General features: G+C 36.7%; 1 non-coding gene and 1 pseudogene across 1 annotated transcript; both read left to right on the top strand.

Annotated features, from left to right (window-relative positions):
* The first annotated feature begins 10350 nt into the window (after window positions 1-10350).
* Window positions 10351-11446, top strand: LOC147504779 (uncharacterized; annotated as a pseudogene).
* A 6084-nt stretch (window positions 11447-17530) lies between these two features.
* On the top strand, window positions 17531-17634 carry LOC147504778 (small nucleolar RNA R71). The gene has a single exon (XR_015194079.1). It is a non-coding gene; the product is annotated as a small nucleolar RNA R71 (small nucleolar RNA).
* Window positions 17635-21245: the final 3611 nt, after the last annotated feature.

The raw sequence follows: 21245 nt of genomic DNA, 5'->3' as shown, positions 1-21245 counted from the left end.
TGCCATATTTTGTTGCATATTAGGAATCCGAGGACCTCAAATGACATACTTGTTACTTAGTTCAAATTAAATTACTAACAGTTACATAGTCTGTGCATTTTCTTTGATTATTAGCATGTTGTCCACATATTTTAAATGAAATTGTGAAAGATTGGTTCTTGGACAAATGAAACATGTTTTCAGACTAGAAGACTTTTTGGTGTGTTTGTGTTTAGCTCGCTTCTTTGATACTTGTGTTGAGCACATATGTTTTGATATTCATATATTATGATCTTACCTCTCTTACCTTGGTAGCTATTTTATATGGACTTGTTGTCTATTGTAGGTGCACAACACCATCAACCACCCAGAGTACCTAGTAACAACTATAATATTTATGAACGGGTCAGTTTGGTGCAATCAGAGTTGGAGATTCTTAAACTAGATGTGAAAGATATGTAAAGCTCTTTCGAATCAGCACTAGCGGAACTCAAGGACAGTGTTACAACACTGAGTAGCCTGTTTTATAAATGGAAGGAACCCATACTGAAAGATATACATACAGGCATTGAGATAATTGATGCGGAGAGCTACGAACGAGATGTCTTTAAGACACCTCCCCTTGTGAGAAGATGCAATATGTTCCTTTCACCGGACACTCCTTTTGCAAAGAGGAAGATAATAACAGAGGTAATTGTGTGAGTTTACTACTATTTCTCTACTTAGATTAACTTTCATATTCATGACTTGTGAACGATTTTATAGTCTGATCTATTGATGGTTTGTTAGTTGGGATGTTCACAGAGTGTCAAATTGAAATTTATACCACATAAAGTGTCATATTCAGAACTGATTTCATAGTACTAAACACACCTCAATATGTCACATAGCGTATCATATTGAAAAATATACGACATAAAGTGTGATATTCATAACTGATTTCATAGTAGTGAACACACCTCAATATGTCACATAGATTGTCATATTAAAAATTATACCACATATAGTGTCCTATTCATAACTAATTTCACAATCGTGAACACAACTCAATATGTTACATAGAGTATCATATTTCAAATTAGAGCACGTAAAGTGTCATATTCATAACTGCTTTCACAGTAATGAACATACCTCAATATGTCACATAGTAATTTATTCGCTTTCTAGATTGAATCGGACAACAAGGTTGAAGATTATCCATTTAAAGATGTGAAGGTAGATTGGGTACAACCTCATGTACTGCTAACAGTAGAGGAAGCAATTGTATTCCTCTCAGTATACTCTCCTTGTGAAAAAGCAGGGTAAACGGTGTTGGCTTTTGTACATGGTTAATTTTAGTAGAACTACATCCAACCCATACTGAATTCTTTTTCTTTTGTGTAGGGACTTCATCGTGGACTTCAACAGATGGTCGGAGAACAGATCCACATTTAAATGCTTACTTGGGAATGGCAGAGTATCTAGCTTCGTATGTTACGATCACATTTTGTTGTGATGTTTTTAAATTAGAAACTACTAATGATTTTGGGATTACAAAATAATTTAATTACCTTTCTACTTGTTATATTTGGTGTAGTTGGTCTTTGCTTGGTGTGCATACCTGAACGCGGACCAAAACAGCAAGCCTACGAACAACAATAGGCACTATTACTACCCTATGCTAATGGGTGCGAGTAAGGTATGAAGTGCAAATGGTTTTGTTCTATAATAAAAGGCTAACATGATGATGTACCTTTTGAGTATCCAATGTTGTTTTTTATAGGATAAAATCAAAAATAAGATGCAGCTAACTTCCGTGGCTCGTGCAATTCACTTGGACAATGATATTAGCGAGTATCGAAGGGTAAGATGATTCTACAATGACTCATAGTTTGATAAGGTAGTTCCCAACTTTGGTAGAAAGTTCCACCTTGAAGTACTTTTGATTGTGGTTGTGTAGTGGTTTGTGCCCGTCGTCGACGGTAATCACTGGTGGCTATGTCTTTGATCCTAGTGCTCGTAAAGTTGTGATATTGGACTCTCTTGTGAGTAGCGCATCCTACATTTGTGGAAGGACAGAGTCAATGAAGTCTATGGTTTGTTTTGTAACTTCAAGTATTTTTGTGATCATTTGAGAATATCTCACAGTCCACGCTTCATCTTTTCGAACTATAACTGACTTTTGTGTTTTCTTAGGTTACCAAAATGCACTACACTTTGTCTGTGATTGGAGATTTCAATGCCAAAAATTGTGGTGTGAAAGACTGGGTTATTGAGAAATGCAAAGATGTGATACAACAATACAATGGGTATATAACTTATCTTATGGCCCTAATTTATAGTTTCAAATTTTAGTTTAGTGCAATCTTTGAAAGTATAGTAACTACGTATCTTTATATGTATAGCTTTGACTGTGGGGTGTTCATGATGAAATTCATGGAGCTTTGGGACGGGGAAAAGTTGGTACAGTGGTTTGATCAGCTAACTATCTCACACAATCTAGTATCTTTCTCATTATCTAATTAATTATCTATAGTTTGGTTACCTTACATCTTCATTTTGAATAACCACGCGGATTTGTATATGAACTTGCAGGAGGATATGCCTTATTTCCAGCAACACATTGTTGTCTCAATGGTAATGTCAAAACTAAACAAACTGCGCCCATAGATGATATGGACAACGTATGCTTCGAGAAGTTTGCACGTCTTTTTTTTGCCTTGATAGTTTGGAGACGTTGAAACTCAAAGACCTAAGCTTTTTGTGAATATTGTAATTAGCCTTAACACAACATCTCTATCGTAGTGTTGTTATTTTGGGAACTTTTTGTGAGATATGTAATGTAAGTTGACTTGTGGTGGTTTGTTTTGTTTGTTTTGTTTATGATGGGATACAATGCTATTATTTCTCTACTTATATTAACTTTCATATTCATGACTTGTGAACGATTTTATAGTTTGATCTATTCATGGTTTGTTGGTTGGGATGTTCACAGAGTGTCAAATTGAAAATTATACACTCTGTAAGTGTGATATTCAGAACTGATTTCATAGTACTGAACACGCCTCAATATGTCACATAGAGTATCATATTGAAAATTATACAACAATAAGTGTGATATGCAGAACTGAGTTCATAATACTGAACACGCTGTAATATGTCACATAGAGTATTATATTTCAAATTATACAACAATAAGTGTGATATTCAAAACTTATTTCATAGTACTGAACACGCCTCAATATGTCACATAGAGTATCATATTGAAAATTATACGACAATAAGTGTGATATTTAGAACTAATTTCATAGTAGTGAACACACCTCAATATGTCACATAGATTGTCATATTTAAAATTATACCACATATAGTGTGATATTCATAACTGATTTCTTAGTCGTTAACACAACTCAATATGTCACATAGATTGTCATATTGCAAATTAGACCACATAAAGTGTCATATTTAGAATTGTTTTCTTAATAATGAACACACCGTAATATGTCACATAGAGTGTCATATTGAAAATTAGAGTGCATAAAGTGTTATATTCAGAACTGCTTTCATAGTACCTCAATGTCTTGAACACACCTCAATATGTCACATAGATTATCATATTGAAAAATAAACACATAAAGTGTGATATTGTCAAAATTGCTTTCAACCATCATATCCTCATTCCAAAAAAAAATGAAGTCAAATTAACAGACGCCATTTAAAAAGGAAAAGGAAAAGGAAACAAGCCGAGTTTTTGATTTCATAAAACAGCTCATAAGCTAATACAACTAGTCCATTCTTCAAACAAGCAGGTCATGCAAATACAACTACGATACTTAGCTAACATAACTAAAAACAAGACCAACTCGAGCCCTAAATCTCACAAAATCCGGATACTTCATTCCAACCTCATGAAAAACCCAAGCATCCATAGTCAAATCCATAGTATCCACAGTCAAATCCATAGCATCCTCAGTTGTAAGCCCCCAGTTAATCTCATCAACATTCGTTAGCTTTTCGGGGGTGTTACTTCTATTATGCTTTCCAGCAGTATGGTTCATCGGTTAGTAATTTGTACACAAACTCCCCCCTAAAATCAGTCATCGCATTTTGGTGTAATTTTGGGAAGTCATCAATGGAACGTGCCTTCCATTCCATGAATTTGCACACAAATAGTCTGCAGTCCACCCTAAAGCTCAAACAAAAGAAGTATTAAATCTCAAGTCACATTGCCAGTGTTAGACTAACATTATCACAAAAGAACTAGGCTAGAAGTACTTATGAATCTGGTCGTTGTTGAGGGCACTTTCCAATTTCCAACAACGTAGCCTTTAAAAGGGGCTTCTTGCTCTTCTTCTGTGCAATGTGTTCATTTAAAATTGTATAGACATGTTCCATCTATGTTGCCATTTCAAATTGATAGAAGATATTACAAATATCATTAGTCACAAATACTCTAACAAAACTTACAAATTAAAATCGACAACAAAACAGTTTTAGATGCAAGTGCACAAACTCAAGTTTAGTAACTCACTATTTTCATGGCATTCCTGTAGGGAACGGATGTGAGGGGATATCTTGTGTTCATTGAATCAAAGTGTGTCCATACATTATCCATCATGTTATAATGTAGGAGCATCCAATGGTATCCCCCATTTTCTTTAATTGTTTTTCCACTATTTATAGGAAAGAATAGATTCTTAACATTTTCGTGAAGTTGATGCAGTGTGGTAAGATCCCAAAACTGTAGTTTTAACCCCCTAACAATAATACTTTTAGACCAATTATGCGAGTAATAAATAAGAGTTAATGCTGATTATGTGTTTTTATGTATTTCAGGCATTGGAGTCGATTATGTGCAGAAATGTGTCACTTTTGCGAGATAAAGGAGCAAGGGTTGGTTGCTAAGAAAATCTGTGATTAAATGCTAAGATTCAAGGAGAAAAAACCTTTTTAAAGCCCGGTCAAAGCTGAAAAGTCAAAGTCAACGTGGGCAGAAATAACGCACAAAAGTCAGCAGAACTTCCGAAGACCGTATCTTTGGACTCAGACCTCGGAATTAGGCCTACTTTATGTCAAAACGACCGTCTTGGAAAGAGCTTTCCAATGGTCTAAGCTTTTACCCAATCCAATTAGCAGAAGTGGACAAAAAGTCTGTTGAAATCAAAATCTAGCTAAAAAGGCCTTTGTGGACTGAAGAAATTGGGTTTTGGGCTCGATTTTCCGACCCAAAACATGACTCCCCAGCCCATGCACGAAAAAGTAGATCTGGTCTCCTCCATTTCAAGACACAAGACTTAGCTCTTAAGCATCTAGTTTTTTAGTTAGCCATTAGCCAATAATTTAGATCTAGTTTTCTTTACATTCAATTAATTAGTTTTAGAACAAAGAGATTGTTATTTAGAATCAGATTTAGTCTTATAATAAAGTATTAGTTTTTCATTTCAATTTAGTTTATTGATTCAATTCTTATTTAGATTTAGTTGTCTTAAATTCAAAATTAGTTTGTCTTCATTGATAATTAGTATTCATAATCTTAGTGCTAATTTAGTTTTAAATCTTGTTTTAATTCAATTGAAATCATTACTATTGTTGTGCAAGTTAGATTTATAAGTTAATCATTTATATTAATAATGGGTTGTTCTATGAGTTCTTGTTATAGAAATGATAGTTTTATGAATCAAGGCTAAACCTCCATTAGAGGGGTTTGAGAAAGCCTTGATGAAAACTTGATTGTATAATGTAGAAATAGTTGTAAGATTCTATTCTACTTTAGAAGGTAGTTGATTCGCCATGAGAATGGGTTGAACTTCCTCACATACTAGTCATTATTTGGTAGAGATTGACATCAATGATTAGGGATTAGAATGACCAATTCTTATCATAAGAACGTAAGAATTAGATTATAACAATCTATGCTAGTTTATTAAGTTGAATTCAAGGTGGAATCAAATTCCCCTAATTCTTAATCTAGATTCGAACCTTAGTATCTGAATTGCCATCGTAGTATTTAGAACATTTCGATTACGTCATTTCAATCGTTGTTAGCATAGTTACATAATCATTACTCTCACGACTTTGGTAGAACCGAAAATCTTAGTTAGCATTGAATTCTGAAGAACTAGGAGTGGAACGAATTCTCTACTCCACTTAGTACAATAGCATCAAGAGTAGAAAACTTTGATAACATAAGTGTGAAATAGTTCTAGTTTTACTTACATTTGAGTTTCATCGCTTATTCGTAGGTAAAACTAGCGTTTTTACTTTTATCAAATGGCGTCGTTGCCATCTTAAACTCTTTCAGGACAAGAATTCAATTGCTTGAATCCAAGGGGCAATCCCCCATTCTCTACCCACCCACCCTTTTCATTTTTCTTTCTTTTTTCTCATATTTTTCGTTACTTTTCACTGTTTTAAGCGCAAGGGCGCAACCCCTCTATTTTGCCTTGTTAAGAGCGCGCCCGCCCTCCTTTGTGTCTGCGGAATCACAATGACAAACACTGCAGTAAAGGTATTCTTAAATTTTGAAAAATTCTGAAATTTTTCAGAAATAATCTTTAAGGTGTTACTGATTTACTGGAATATTTTCAGAATTTTCCAAGTTATTTTACCTAGCAAACTAATATCATCTTTACAGTGTTGCATTACAGTTTCCAAACCGTAAGTTCTTGAAAAATAGACTAGTAGGGTTACTTAGGCAGTTCCTAAAATTTAAAATTTTTATAGGAGTATCTATCATAATTCAAGAGCTTTTAGTAAAAATTTTCCAAGTTTTTTATTTGTTTTGACCACCTAACTAGTGGATTGTTTTCAGTGTGCTTTTGCAGTTTTGCAAACACTTAATATCTGGAACACCGGCCAATAAGGAGGGTTTGTAGAATTCCAATTGCTCTAAAATTTTTACAGGAACACGTCGTATCTATCAGGAGTCTCTAGTAAATGTTTGGCAATTTTTGGCTCTGTTTTGATTGGTTAACCATTCAGTTATTTGTAATGTGTCCGAAAACTGTTTCACAAACTTTGAAGGGCAGTAGAAGGACTTTTATAGCTCCGATTGATCTGAACTTTTATAGGCTACTTGATAGACATCTTAGCAAATGACTGTAAAAATTTAAATTTTTTTGGAGCACGATAAACTTACTGAACATTGCCAAAGGCAAGAGCGCGACCTGCGCCCGTGTCAGGCAAATTATGAGCGCCCCCCGTGCTCAACTCACTGGACATCGCCTCAGACACGAGCGCGACCTACGCCCTTCACAGGCAAATTCTGAGCACGCCTTGTGCTAAGGCGCCTGGAACTCGAGTTAGACAGAAGCGCGACCCCGCGCCCTTCCTAGGCAATTTCTGAGTGCACCCCGCGCCCTCTTCTAAACAGCCCGATTTTCACAGGTTAGTACAAACTTCCATTTATTCAACTTATTCAGTGTTTCTAACTTGTTAAATACACTGAACTCCCATATACAAGACGTTATTCATAAGCATAGCAAGGAGGTATTCAGGTACTCCTTCTTATACTCCTCGCCTCTTTTGTCAGAGGAGTTTCAATTCTAGTATAATCAGGCATGTTTTTTGTAGACAGAATATCACACGCCTATCTAGAATTTCACACACAACACCTGCATCAATGGCTAAAGAACCAGAGACATCTCTTTCTGATTTTTATAAAGCACTAAACGATGGCCCTAAGTCGTGCATCGCTCTTGTAGACCTAGTGGAGGATTTCCGAATTCCCTTGAATATAATTAACTTGTTATCGGTTTTCCATGGTTTAGCCCATGAGAAGCCTTATCAACACATGCATAGGATAGAACAAGTTCTCACTACATTCTATCATCCTATCGTAAGTTCAGATCAAGTTAAACTTAGGGTGTTTCCATTCACCCTGGCCGACAAGGCGGCGTCTTGGTTAACTACCCAAATGCCAAACTTTGTGGACTCATGGGCTAATCTTGTTCAATTGTTCATGGAACAGTTTTACCCACCCCTGAAGACAGATGAAATGCTTCAAAAAATTCATTTCTTCTGCCAAAATCCTCATGAATCCTTTTCAGAGGCCTGGAATCATTTCACTGATCTTCTTATTGAATGCCCGCATCATAATCTTGCAAAAGACACGCTTGTTTGTGACTTCTTCAAGGGGCTTGTACATCATCATAAGGAGGTTCTAGATATCATGACTGGGTGTAGTTTTCTTAGTAAAGGAGTCTTGGAGGCTTATAAATTCTTAGAAGATCAAATATTGTAATAGAAACTTAAGACTCTACAACTGTAGAAGTACCAGTCAAACCACAACCAAAAAGGAAAACCTTACAAGACCCTACACCTGTAAAGGTTCCAATATGGACACCTAGATGGAAAACGGCTAGAGATAAAGCAAAGACTAATAATAATTTTAACTCTTCTGCTAAATATAGAGATAAACCACCATATCCCCAGAGATTAGTTGTGTTTAAAAAAGACGAGAATTTTGATGAGATTAGGGAAGTGTTTAAAAATCTGACTATAAACCTACCTTTTCTAGATGCTATAAAAAGTCTACCTGGACATGCTAAGTTTCTAAAAGAGTTGTGCACCAAGAAGAGGAAAACCAACATACCCAATGAAGCCTTCTTAACTGAACAATATCCTTCTTTATCTTAACATAACGGAATTGTTAAGTACAAGGACCCTGATCGTCCTACTGTACAATGCACCGTAGGTGATACCTTCATCACAACTGCTTTATTAGACCTGGGAGCGAGTGTTAACTTACTCTCTTTTTATTTATATAAACAACTAGGAATGAAGTCTGCTAGGTAGTAAAAATCTTGAACTTTAACCAGCACGTGTTCAACCACACCCTTAAGATACTTAATAGAGCGATCAGCTAATTACAACGTCATTTTAGTTGATTGCATCTCTTGTAGACCTATTTGTTTATGTAAGTGGGTTCGACCACTTAGGTCCGCCCACATGGATCAAGGATCCATCCCCTGTTTAAGCTACTCCCTGGATCGTAGGATCGTAGTCCTACTGGATAGAATATACACTGGATAGAATATAATCTATCATGAATCTCTTGTTGCGCAAGAGTCGTGGGAGTTAGCTATATGCTTGGTTGGTTTTATATATCTTACGAAGGTATTAGAAAAACAACAAGCTGAAGGAAAAAGAAAACAATTCTCGACTCTCTTCTTTCTCCATTCACTGAAGGGGTGGGCTTAAGGTGTGGATACAAAGGGGATTGATTCTAGTAACAATCCTTCTCAAGAGACAAGGCTAGTAACAACTCACAAGGTTATCATTCTTTGACTTCGGGTTTTCTTCCGCTGGACAAGAGGTATGTTCTATAACTCGAATAACATGTTGATGTATTATTTACATTGGTATCAGAGCTGTTTATGTTTGTTGAATCGCCATTGTAACATGCATTGATAAAAAAAAAAAAAAAAAAAAAAAAATCTAGATTTGTTAGTTTTTCTCAAAAACCATTAATAAACAATCTGTTGATTTTCGATCTCTACATGTCATGATTTTTTAAAAACTAATTACTAGGGTTTGTTGCTCTTAGTTAGAGGAACGTTTTCCCAAAATTTCATGGAAAACCGTTGAGTAGAATGAGAGAAAACTCAAATCAAAGTTTTTGATAAAAACTGTTTTTGTGGTTTTTCAGAACTTTGAACTGTTTTTGATCGATTTACAGATTTTATTAATGCTTAATATTTGCATGTTAGTAATCTATGTTGTGAGATCTTTGTAACAGTATAAACCATGTTTCGTTTGGATCTATAATGTGAAAGATATACGTCTCTAAACATGCTTACCTTGCCATAATTTTCTGCGAGTTTACTGAAGAAGATAACCGAGTTAGCTCATGAGTTGACTCGGTCAGAGCTTTTTAAAATCAGTGTAAAAGGTTGAGTTGACTCAGTTCTCTATTTTTTTTTTGACTCGTTTCCTGCACCTGAACCAACCCGATTACTAAACCCGGTTCTATCCGGTTGAGTGTGAACCGGTTATAGTTTTTGGTCTGGTTCAGGCCTTTATTGACAACTAATTAACTTGAAATTTCGTACCCAAGGGTTTTGACCCTTCTGAATCTGTTGAAATCATCGGTTGATAGAAATTCCAGGTATAAGTTGCTGTGACAGATATATATTAGATGAACCCGGTATAATGTTTATGAGCGGTTCGGGCTTTGGAGACGGCCAAATGATTTGTTTTTTTGTATACATGGGTTTTTGACACTTCTGAATCCATTGGGATAGATCCCAGGTCATGATTCTGAGCTTAACATATAGTTACAGTAGAATTATATGATTATTTATGCCATAAAATGATAGATATTATTCTTTGTTTATGTTTGGCATATTTTTTTTTTCGTATTAACGTAGAATATGATTAGTAGAGGTTTTGTTCCTCCTAATATGGAATTTGTTCAAAAATCAATTGGAAGATATACTCTATATTTACATTATTGGGAGATGATTATGAGCTTTGCAAGTTTTCGATCCCAATATGTGGAATAAGATAATATTTTCTTGGATTGGATTTTTTTTTGGAATAAATTTAAAAGAATGTGTATAGACTAATGTTATATCCACCATTGCATATATGTAGAAAATGGATACAGAAAACTTAGTTGCTGACATATGTCAATCCTTGCGAAATCTGAATGTAGTGATGGCCACCAAGACCGTAGTAGCAGACCTTAACCATGGAACTAAACTTGATGGGACAAACTATGATATATGGCATAGGAAAATTCAATACCTCTTGAATGAGCAAGAACTCCAGGAACACTTAACCATTTCGATGGCCCAACCTGAGATTGGGACTGGGACTACAGCCCAAAATCGTCGTGACCTTGAGACTTATCAAGCATGGACCAAGTCGGATCGTCGTGCGCGCTACATTGTGTTGAGCAGCATGCATGATGATCTGATTGGAGAATATGAGACATTCTCCACAGCTAAGGACATGTGGGATCAACTGAAATTTGCTTTCGGTGGAACATCAACTACTAGACTTAGAAGTCTAGTTTTAAAGTTTGAGATGTTCAGGAAAGATCCTAAGGCAACCATGCCTGAACACCTTAGGGTGTTATCAAGCATGATTCGCGAGCTAAAGGCCGCAGGAAATGTCCTTACTGATGAGCAGCAAGTCCAAGCTGTGATAAGATCTCTCCCTGATTCTTGGATGCACATGAAGCAAATCATGACTCACAATGAAAGTATTAAGAATTTTTTTGATATTTCTCGACATTGTGAGCTTGAGGCGGAACGCCAGGATTGCGAACCGTAATGCTTCTGCCCTAATCGCATCTGGCGAGCGAAGACAAATGGGTCTAAGCCGCAAGGGTAATAACAAACCCAAGAAACAAGGAGGGGCTAATAAGTTGGCTCCTAAGGCAAGCATAGCCAAAGCCATAGAGGCAAGGCGTGGTGGAAAGAAAGAAATTGATATGACCAAAGTGAAATGCTACAATTGTAGTAGATGGGACACTTCGTGATTGCACCGAAATGGCGGTATCCATTTCCCGACTCTCATCACATAAGTGTATGTACACATGTTTTAGTTGCTCATTCTCTCCCCGAATGGATTGTAGATCTGAGGAGCAACCGGGGGCATGTAGCTCGAGAGTTTAGTAGGGTTTGTAGATTATCGTCGAATTCCAGAAAACACCCAAAGGCTTTATATGGGAAATGGCACTAGTGAAGATGCATTAGGAATTGGTACATACCACTCTCATTCATTACGACCGGCGTACTTCTTCTTCTACATGATGTGCTTTATGTTCCCGGAATTCAAAGATAATCGCTTTCTGTTTTAGCACTTCTTTCTTTTGGATATTCTTTTTGATTTTAAATTTTGAAAGGTTGGATATTAAGTTGGATGGTATTGTTTTTGGACATGGATTTCTTATGAATAATTTCTTTAAAGTTGAATTGAATGATTCTGTTTCTTCATTATCTTACATGGCTAGTGCAAGTAGAAATATTGATTACATTTATTTGGCATGCTAGACTAGGTCATATAGGACAAGATAGGATGACCAGACTAGCTAGAGAAGGCCTATTGGGCCCACTCGCTAAGGTTGACCTACCTATATGTGAACCATGTTTAGCTGGTAAAGCATGTAGAAAGCCTTTTGGAAAGGCAGTAAGAGCTACTCAGCCGCTTGAGCTAATCCACTCAGATATTTGTGGGCCTATGAATGTTAAGGCACGTCATGGCGCCTCTTATTTTCTCACTCTTATAGATGATTACTCACGATATGGTTATGTCTATCTGATAGCTCACCGCTATGAAGCTTTGAATTGTTTTAAACGCTTTATAGCAGAGGTTGAGACACAGAAAGAGAGGAGCTTAAAACTCATCGAACTGACCGAGGGGCGTGAATACTTATCGATCGGTTCAAGGAATTATGTGAAAAAAAAGGGGATCGCTAGACAATTAACTATTCCTTATACTCCGCAACAAAATGGTGTAGCGGAGAGAAGAAATAGAACTCTTTTAGATATGGTTAGATCAATGATGGCATAAAAGTAATCTCCTATATCATTTTGGGGATGCACTTTTGATTTGCAAGCCTACATACTTAACCGAAAGTGCCTTCTCGGTCGGTTCCTTCAACACCTTATGAACTTTGGAAAGGCTTAAAAGCCCCGTTTGGAGCATTTAGCCCATGGGGTTCAGCAGGTTTTGTTCACAACATCTCCCATAAGTATGGGAAACTAGGCCCTAGAGCTAAAAAGTGTATCTTTGTAAGGTATTCTGATAGCTCAAAAGGTTATGTTATGTATGGTGAACACCCTGATGGAGGAATGACAGAAATAGAGTCTCGCGATATAGATTTCATTGAGAATGATTTTCCTAGCATAAGTAACGCAAAGATAGATCTTGGCCTCTATGAGATAGAGGAGTATGAAGACATCCTACCATCTTCAAGCGAGGGTGGGGAATTAATTTCTCATCCTGTAATCGCTGAAGATAGTGGGAGTGGTTTTCAAACTAGTGGGAGTATACCAGAAAGTGGGAGTGTACCACTAGATTCTCTACAAGATCCTCAAGTGCGTAAGAGTAAACGTGGAAATATTCCCCGTCGTCATTTCGAGATTGAAGGGGATATTTTTATGTGTACTCCATTAGATGAGGAAGAACCTACTTCTTTCAAAGAAGCAATTTCTTCTCCTGCTAGAGACAAGTGGATGGCTGCTATGCAAGATGAGATGAGCTCAATGGGTAAAAACGAGGTCTGGGAGTTAGTTAATCTTCACCGGGCTTAAAAACCGTTGAAAATAAATGGATTTTTAAAGTTAAACGCAAGGCAGATGGTTCAATTGACAAGCATAAAGCACGCCTTGTGGCGAAAGGTTATACCCAACAACAGGGTATAGACTATAAAGAGACATTCTCCCCTGTGGTGAGATTCGCTTCAATTCGCCTCATTCTAGCTATTGTCGCACAACAGGATTTAGAACTTTTTCAAATGGATGTTAAGACCGCATTTCTCAATGGAGAATTAAAGGAAGAGATCTATATGGCTCAACCGATTGGTTTTGAGGTCCAAGGACAAGAGCGCAAAGTTTGCCGCCTAAAACGTTCTATATATGGCCTTAAACAGTCGTCTAGGCAATGGTATCTCAGATTTCACAATTCAATTACCTCAATTGGTTTTGAGATGATTGAAGAAGATCATTGCGTGTACACTAAACGATCCAGAAAGAGTTTTCTTATCCTTTCGTTGTATGTTGATGACATTCTTTTAGCTGGGAATGATATGGATTCCATTGTTGCCACTAAGAAGTGGTTGTCCTCCAATTTTGAAATGAAGGATATGGGTGAAGCAGACTATGTGTTAGGAGTTAAGATCACGAGAGATCGCAAAAAGAAATTTCTTGGTTTGTCTCAGGAGACTTACATTAGAAAAATTCTTGAGCGTTTCCGTATGCAAAACTCCAAACCAATAGACACCCCATTGGAAAAAGGATGTGACTTAAACCTTGATCAGTGTCCCAAAACTAAAGAAGAAAAGAATCAAATGTCCAATGTGCCATCGCGCGGCTGCAATTGGTAGTCCGATGTATGCCATGATGTGTACTCGACCGGATATCGGTTTTTGGTCGGGTTAGTCGATCGTTATCGAGTAATTCTGGTCCAAACTCATTGGAAAGCTGTGAAAAGGATACTCGATATCTACAAGGGACTGCTGATTTTGTCCTTAAGTTACCATGGTGGAGACTTGAAACCGAAAGGTTACACCGATGCAGAGTGGGCTGGTGATAAAGATGAGCGCAAGTCCACTTCGGGTTATGCTTTTATGCTCGGAGGTGGAATTATTACTTGGTGTAGTCAGAAGCAAAAATGTGTTTCTTTGTCTACAATGGAGTCAGAGTATGTTGCTTGCTTTGCTCACCAAGCAGTCCAAGAATTTGTTTGGCTAAGGAAATTCTTGATACACTTAGATATCAAATGCGAGAGGATGCGATATTACTTTATAATGATAGCACTGCAGCTCTAGCATTTGCAAAGGATCCTAAGTATCATGGGAAGGCCAAACACATAGAGACTCGTTTTCACTACATTCGAGATAAGGTTGCAACAGGAGAAGTAGTCTTGAAACATATCTCCACGCTTAACATGTTAGCTGATCCCATGACTAAACCTATTGCACGAGATGCGTTTAAATCTCATGTTAGGAGTATGGGACTTCGTAGGATTTGATATGTTTGGACATCTTTTATGTAATTGACATTGTTTATGATAGATATATTTCATTAATTCAGATTTTTTGGAATATTCTTTTAATTACACATTCTTGATTTGTTTTTGTCACCGGGCTTGAATCGACCTACTCACATGGGTGATTCACCTTGGCGCTTGGAAAGAGCGAGCAAGATGAGACATCTATATTCTTGGCGCTAGATGAGCGAAAAGAATATGTTTTTAAATTCTTGAATGTCGCCTTAGTTAGAACTAAGATGAGACCTTATAAAAATAAAGGTCGAACATAAAATTTATCCACAATTTTATGGAGCCTGTAGTTAAGCCGAATATGAGTGTTTTTTTCTTGACAGGCGCTAGAAAGTGACTGGGATAAAACTCAAGTTAGGCGCTTGTTTAGCGACTAGACTAAGATTCGTATGGTGTTACAGTTTTGCAAGTGACATATCCATTTTTATGGGATAACACCATAGCATACATAACATATTGTATGTGCTTTGCCGACCAATAGTGAGAACAATGAATGAATCCCTTCTTCATTGTTATGTGAGCCATTGGGATAATTGAAACTTTTTCCCATCTTATGCCTTTCTTAACCTAAGGTTATGTCATGAAGAGAATATTTGGTGACGCTTACTTTTTAGTGTGCTTCCTAAGCAACGACGAGATTTTACCGATACGGGCATTTCTAGGAAAGCGACTGAATATAATTGAAATGACATGAATGTTTAGGGAAGACTTTTTTTTATATTACATCTATTTTGTGACTCATAGCGGGCCCGCGACCATATTTTAATATGTCATGAGTACAAAACAAGGAGGGGATGTAGCACTGCTTTAAACGAGGGATTAAGAGTGCTGATTCCAGTGTAATCAACAATGTCTAAGGCATATACGAGATGCTTCTGGGTGATGCGTTTTTATTAGTTGGGTGAAAACTTAATAATATCGCTCCTGTTGCTCTTTGTTCTTCTCGTGAGGTCGCACACCTTATTCCCTATATGCAAAGATGAGTAATAGAGATATTGAAATTTGCCCTATGTGGGCGAGTGGGAGATGTAAGTGGGTTCGACCACTTAGGTCCGCCCACATGGATCAAGGATCCATCCCCTGTTTAAGCTACTCCCTGGATCGTAGGATCGTAGTCCTACTGGATAGAATATACACTGGATAGAATATAATCTATCATGAATCTCTTGTTGCGCAAGAGTCGTGGGAGTTAGCTATATGCTTGGTTGGTTTTATATATCTTACGAAGGTATTAGAAAAACAACAAGCTGAAGGAAAAAGAAAACAATTCTCGACTCTCTTCTTTCTCCATTCACTGAAGGGGTGGGCTTAAGGTGTGGATACAAAGGGGATTGATTCTAGTAACAATCCTTCTCAAGAGACAAGGCTAGTAACAACTCACAAGGTTATCATTCTTTGACTTCGGGTTTTCTTCCGCTGGACAAGAGGTATGTTCTATAACTCGAATAACATGTTGATGTATTATTTACAGTTTATATAGATAATAAGGGAGTAAGTTAACACTCACCCCCAGGTCTAATAGCGCAGTCGTCATTTGGGTATTCCCTAAGGTGCATTGGATAGTAGGACGACTAGAGTCCTTGTATTTGACGATTCCATTATGTTCAGATAATGTGGGAAACCATTTAGTTAAAAAGGCATCTTTTAGAATGTTCGTTTTCCTCCTAGTAGTGCACAACTCTTTTAGAAACTTAGCATGTTGTGGTAGTTTCTTAATAGCTTTAAGAAAAGGTAGGTTTATCGTTAGATTTTTAAAAACTTTCCTAATCTCATCAAAATTTGTATCCTTGTTTAACATGGCTAGTCTTTGGAGAAATGGTGGTTTCTCTCTATATTTAGCATAAGGATCAATAAGAGATTTAACCCTCCTTTTAGATTGCAGTTTAACTAGTACCTCTATAGGAGTAGGATCTTCAGTTTCTACTTTGATATCTAGTAAATTTTCAGTTATAATGACCACTGGTGGGGTAACAACGGGCATAGTTACAGCGTTATCAACCACTCTGCCAGAACAGAGAGTGGTGATGGCATTTAACTCGCCTACGTTAAAATTATCATTACTAGTATTACCAGTTACTTCAAAGGATGTCCTTGGCGTTTTCAGATTTGGTATAGCTTGTCTTGGAAATACACCTTTCGGTTGGGCTTTCTCTTGAGTTAACTGTTGTATGGAATGATTAATGGACTGTAAAACCTGTTGGTTAGCTTACATGTAGGCTTCGAAACGATTCGGTTGTGAAGGTGTAATGGGCACAGGTGGTGTGACTGAACTATCTCACGTTGATTATTAACGGGTAGATTGGGATAGTTATTATTAACCGGTACGATGCCTCTATTGTTATTATTATAATTATTATAATTCCATTGTCCTTGTCCTTGTCTTGGTGAAACCTGGTTATAGTTGTTTGCTGGCCTAACATTTTGACTATTAAACCTCGGAGGTGTAACTTGTTGGTTATTCCACCAACCAAAATTGGGGTGCTGTCTCCAAGGTGGGTTAGGTTTCCTATTTATGGAACAAACATTATCCAGCTGTGAGGGTGGTTGTTCATAGAGGAGAGGACAATAGGAGTCAGTATGCTCAAGGCTGTAACAGAAATTACATGGAAGAAAGTTTATGTTCATGATAGGAGTAGGCTTAACTGTGGAAGAAGAATTAGCGGAGCGGGGGATGTCATTACTCTGCAAGTTATTTTGACGCTTAGATTGATCTTCTAAAAACCTATAAACCTTTTAGGCACATTTACTAAGGAAACTACCCCCAGTCATTATATCAAGAACCTCTTTATGGTGATGTAAAATCCCTTTGAAAAAGGCACGAACAAGCGTGTCTTTCACAAGGTTATGATGTGGACACTTGATGAGAAGATCAGTGAAACGATTCCAGGCCTCTGAAAAGGATTCATGAGGATTCTGGTGGAAGAAATGAATCTTTTGAAGCATTTCATCTATCTTCAGTGGTGGGTAAAAATGTTCCATGAACAATTGAACGAGTTTGGCCCATGAGTCCACAGAATTAGGTGATTGGGCAGTTAACCAAGACGTCCCTTTATCGGCTAGGGTGAAAGGAAACACCCTTAGTTTAATTTGTTCTGAACCTACAGTTGGATGATGAAATGTGGTAAGAACTTGTTCTATCCTATACATATGCTGATAAGGCTTCTCGTGGTCCAACCCATGAAAAACCAGTAACAAATTAAATATATTCGGGGGAATTCAAAAATCCCCCACTGGGTCTGCAAGAACGATGCATGACTTAGGGCTATCGTTTAGGGCTTTGTAAAAGTCAGAGAGAGGAATCTCTGTTTCGTCAGCCATTAATGCAGGTGTAGTGTGTGATAGTCTAGACATGCATGTGCGTTGACGTTTACGATAAATAACAGAAGATAGTTTACTCTTACCGGACCTTAATCTCATGCAAGGCTAAGGCCAATATGAATACAAACCCCTAACATCAGTCAAACAACCCTGATATGCTAGAATGATAAATCCTCAAACAGAAAAGACGAAGAGTGAAGGAAAGAGTACCTGAAGGCCACCTTGCTTCGCGTATGAATAGCATCTTGTGTACACAATCCCAGTGTATTTAAGAAGTTGAAAACACTAAATAGTAAAAATAATTTGAACAAAACGAGAGCCACTGACTAACCTGCAAAAATTGGGCTATTCCTCAGAGGGGCGCGGATTCGCTCAAGGTACTGTTCGCAAAAAAAAACTCCAGTAACTAGAAGGCGGGCACGCTCAAATTTAGAGCACACGAGGGGGCGGGCACGCTTCGTGTATTATGTCGAGAAAAAAAATTCTGAAGAAAAAAAAAACAAACACAGTTAGAACCAAACAATCGGGTGGGTGGGTGAAATGGGATATTGGTAGAATTTGAAACACGACGGGAAACTAGTCTAACAAAACTATGATGGCAGCGACACCATTTGATAAATGTAAAAACTAACATTTTACCTACTCTTAACTAATTATGCTAAGAATAAGTAAAAACTTGTGTATTTACTCTCGATCAAAGTTTCCACTCTCAATTATCTTGCAATATGGTGGAGTAAAGAATTCGTTCCACTCCTAGTTTCTTAGACGTAACAGTTTCACTGAATTATCAATTTTATAATATCAACGAGAGCAATAATTGAACAAAACTAATATGGTGAAAATAGCTAATTACGATATGCTAATTTATACTATGGCAATTTGATTATAAGATGTGAATGAGAAGAGAGGTATTAGAGGGATTCGATTCCACCTTGATTAAACCTTAATAAGCTAGCATAGATTTGTTGTAATCCTAATCTTTATGTTTTAACATGAAGGTTTGGTCTTTTTAATCCCTAATTATTCATGGCAATCTCTACTAACTAATAATTAGCATGTGAGGCAATTTAACCCCATTCTCATGGTGAATTAACTACCTTCTAGAGTGGAATAGATTACTACAACTTATTCTACACTAACACATCAAGTCTTCATCAAAACTTCATCAAACCCCTCTAATGGAGGTTTAGCTAAGATTTATTAGACTATCATCAATAGAAGAATGAAAATAAGAATAAAACATAATTGAAACAATATAAATAACTTGGCTTTATTAATGGTGATTAGGCTAATAAACAATAACTAGGGTTTTGACTTAAGAAGAAAACTAATATAATTATTATCTAATTTATTAACTAAGAAGGGATATATGAATTAAAAACTAAAATTTCAGAGAGTTATGCCTTAGCCCTCTTTATATAGGAGAGGGCTAGGTTTACAATTTTGTGCATGGGCTTTGGAGTTATGTTTTGGGCCATTAAATCAAGCCCAAAACCTAATTACTTAACTCCAAAAAGGGTTTCACTACTAGAAATTACTGAAATAGCCTTTTAGTCCACTTTTACTTCTCTGATTAGATCAAGGCCTAGACCATTCGAAATATCTTTCTGAGCCGGTCGTTTTGACATATAATAGGCCCAATTCCGAGGTCTAAGTTCAAAGATACGGCCTGCGGAAGTTTTGTTGACTTTTCTGCTATTTTTCTACCCGCGTTGACTTTGACTTTTCAGCTTTTACCAGGCTTTAAAAATGCTTTTTCTCCTTGAATCTTGGCTTTTAGTCATAGAACTTCTTAGCAACCAACCTTTTCTCCTTTCTCTTGCAAAAGTGGCATATTTCTTCACATATTAACTCCAATACCTTAAATACACAAAAGCACGTAAACAGTACTAACTCTTATTTATTATACACATAATTGGTCTAAATGTAATATTATTAAGGGGTTAAAACTACAGTTTTGGGCTCTTATCAGTGGTAGTTGCAATTATCCTTTCTTGATTTCCTTCCATAATTATCAATTCTCTAACATTTCCTTCCATTCTTGATATCAAAATTTATTCCATGAGCTCTCACTTATTGATTCTCTAAATGATCCTCTTTGGCTTATGGGCTCAAGCTTTGATTAGGCTTTGACCAACATCTTTATTTCCTACAAAAAATATTAAACCAAATTAATAAAACATATTTTGCATTGGACTTTTCTAAAGACATGCACATATATGCAAATAATCCTTTATCACAAAAAAATGTGCATAATGTCATGGAATAAAGCAAATGTATGGTTTTACGTTAAAAATACGCAATTAAGCATAAATGATATTATAAAGTGCCTATAAAACTATATATAAAATATACAATTTTAGGCACTTATCACCATTCTAATCCATACAAGAGTCCGCCTTTCTTCTTCACATCTCCCTCACTCAAACTCTAAACAATTTAGGATGAACCTCACTTCTAAAAACAAACTCTTTTGAAGTTACTACCACTATCTAAAGCTTCAAATGGCACCACTGCCAGGGATTGAAGGAGTGAGAGTGATTGGTTGAGAATCTAAAAAGGTAGCATCATTCTCATCTCTCCATTTCTATTTTTTTTCAATTTTTCCTCATTATATTTTATTGTTTTCCAGTATTGATCCACTTTCTTGCAAATGTGCGAAACCAACAATCTAGAAAGGAGCTGAAGACATGGACAAAAACTTATGAAAGTTGCCAGAACCGGACGGGTGACCGCGCCCTAGCCGGCGGGCGACCGCCCAGTCACGTCAGCATACCAGTACCTGATTTTTTCCAATATCGGTTGTTTTGAAGTGTGTACCTGTACTCCGAGCCCAGATTTTGTAATATAGTAGGAGAAGTCAGTGGAACTTGTTTGTAATAGTTAGAGATAAAAAGAAAAACTAAAAAAATTTAGAAAAAATTGGTTTTTGATTAGTTTCTTATGATGAACATGAGTTAAACTTGTTTAAGTTATATATTTACCAAGGGATTAAAGTTTTAATTGCCTTGGGAAGTTCAAGTGTGTGAGGCAAGTTGTGGATCATAGCTCACAAACTTTGAATCAACTTGGTAATCAACACTCTAAGTCCATTTGACTCTAGTTAATCTAGGTTATTAATCTAAAACTAGTTAATTAGATTAGTATAATATATATTAGTTTAGTTTTAAGTTTGGGCCCTTGAAGGCAAAGTTGTATAAATTGTTAAAACCCCAACTTGTGGATTTTTAAGTGGG

Source organism: Coptis chinensis, chromosome 4, assembly GCF_015680905.1.
Source record: "Coptis chinensis isolate HL-2020 chromosome 4, ASM1568090v1, whole genome shotgun sequence".
Classification (NCBI taxonomy): domain Eukaryota; kingdom Viridiplantae; phylum Streptophyta; class Magnoliopsida; order Ranunculales; family Ranunculaceae; genus Coptis; species Coptis chinensis.
The sequence above is the reverse complement of the archived record's forward strand: the minus strand, read 5'-3'. Positions and strand labels throughout refer to the sequence as shown.